This window comes from Octopus bimaculoides, chromosome 1, assembly GCF_001194135.2.
Source record: "Octopus bimaculoides isolate UCB-OBI-ISO-001 chromosome 1, ASM119413v2, whole genome shotgun sequence".
Taxonomy (NCBI): domain Eukaryota; kingdom Metazoa; phylum Mollusca; class Cephalopoda; order Octopoda; family Octopodidae; genus Octopus; species Octopus bimaculoides.
In genome coordinates this window covers 122,620,492-122,622,655 of record NC_068981.1, presented here as the reverse complement: position 1 = coordinate 122,622,655, position 2,164 = coordinate 122,620,492, and the positions used below count along the sequence as shown (strand labels likewise).

The following is a 2,164-nucleotide window of genomic DNA, read 5'->3' as shown; positions in this document are numbered from 1 at the left end:
TTCTTCTTCTTCTTCTTCTTCTTCTTCATTATTATTATTATAATTATTATTATTATTATTATTATTATTATTATTATTATTATTATTATTATTATTATTATTATTCACACACGCACGCACACAGACACACCCGCACACGCATATAAATATATATATAAAGTGACTGAGGTTGGTGGAGAGATATGTGTCTATAGGGAGATTGTACAGTGGACTGTGTGCGAAGTGTTTGTTTATAGTTACTTAAAATCTGCAAAAGACTTACCTTAATTTCTCGAACCGCTTTGTTGCATTGCTGTATTGTTGATTTATTTACCCGATCTTCTAGCCACATAAGATCTTTCATTATCTGCAAAACAAAATTGAACCATTTAGTTTCCATTAAGTTTAAAGTGTTCAAGCTTTCGGTTACATACTTTAACTAGATATTGTTGCTGTTTATTTGATTATACTTATAAATATAATCTTTCCAGTTACTACCATATTTATCCTCTAATAAATTTTGTCTAAGGTTACAATGCCCAGCTAAGGCCAGGATCATGCTGAATCACGCGTAAGAGTGGCTGTGTGGTAAGTAGTTTCTAACCAACCACATGGTTCCGGCTTCAGTCCCATTGCGTGGCACATTGGGCAAGTGTCATCTACTATAGCCTCGGGCCGACCAAAGCCTTGTCAGTGGATTTGTTAGACGGTAACTGAAAGAATCCCGTCGTATATATGTATATGTGTATATATGTGCATGTGTGTGTGTGCTTGTATGTCTGTGTTTGCCCACCCAACATCGCTTGACGACCGATCCTGGTGTGTTTACGTCCCCGTAACTTAGGGATTCGGCAAAAGAGACCGATAGAATGAGTACTAGGCTTACAAAAAATATGTCCTGGGGTCGATTTGCTCGACTAAAGGTGGTGCTCCAGCATGGCCACAGTCAAATGACTGAAACAAGTAAAAGAGTAAAAGAGTATACCGGACTTAGTGACGGTTTGCCCATCACTACGTTCTGAATTGAAATTCCTCTGTAGTCGACTTGGGCTTTCATGCTTAACTGCAATGTTGTAGCAGAAAAGAAATAAATAGCCATCTTAAATATAACCGACTTGTCCCTTCCCTCAAACATGCTGTCACTGTGTCAAATTTTAGAATCAATATTACGTTATCCAGCTAAGGCAATGAGCTGGCAGATAATCAAGATGCCCGGTAAAATGCTTGGCAGTATTTCACCCGTTTTTTCCTTTCTGAGTTTAAATTCCACTGCGGTCGACTATGCCTTTCAAAGAAACGGCGTCGATAAAATAAGTATTAGTTGAGCACTGGCATCGATGCATTCGATTCGCCTGCTCCCTCAAAATTGTTGGCCTTTTGACAAAATTAGAAACAAATATTTCTTTACCAAACTGTCATTAAAATTTTTCAATTGGTGACGAACACTCTGCCGGTAACATTTATTGTTTGTTGCTTTGTCATACTAAATATGTCGTACACTTTCATCTGATGGTGAGGTTGAAATAAGGCAGAGACAGAGAGTGAGAAAGGAGAGACAGATGAAGGAGAGAAAGAATGATGAGAGAGGAGAAAGAAGGGAGAGAGAGAGGAGGGTGAGAGTGAGGGGAAGAGGGATAATGATGGTGGCTGTGGAGGTGTTGGCGCTGGTGATTGGATACACTTTCATCTGATAGTGAGGTTAAAATAATGTAGTGAGAGAGAGAGAGGATGAGAAAGAAGAGAGAGAGTGAGAAAGAAGAGAGAGAGAGTGAGAAAGAACAGAGAGATGAAGGAGAGAAAAAGGGAGAGAGAGAGGGGGAAAGAAGGGAAAGAGAGAGGAGAGTGAGAAAGATTGCAAGAGAGATGATGTTGGTGGTGGTGGCGGTGGTGATTGGATAGTGAAAAGTGTACTTTTTTAATTCAACAAGTTTTATTATTATACCACCTATCACTTAATATACGCGCATAAGTGCAATTCCGTGAAATATTCACACTTAGTGACGTGGCAGATATATACAATTTCAAATTTCACTGAAGGTTGTATCATATGTACGGGATATTTGTTTGTTTATTGGAATAATGAAAAAAGGAGTGAGTATTGATTTTATGAGTGCTGAGTATTAAATATATAAAATTGTGCATAAGGTATAAAAAGTCTATATATATATAAGGTGTATTAAATAAT

General features: G+C 37.8%; 1 protein-coding gene across 4 annotated transcripts in view; it reads right to left on the bottom strand.

Moving 5' to 3' along the window:
* Positions 1-348, bottom strand: part of LOC106881121 (neuronal acetylcholine receptor subunit alpha-10) — a 275,903-nt gene extending 275,555 nt beyond the window's left edge. For all 4 annotated transcript variants that reach the window (XM_014931372.2, XM_014931406.2, XM_014931401.2 and 1 more), the window contains exon 1: positions 263-348. The gene's annotated coding sequence lies outside the window, so the exon portion shown is untranslated. The remainder of the gene's footprint in view (positions 1-262) is intronic.
* Between the last annotated feature and the right edge of the window lie 1,816 nt (positions 349-2,164).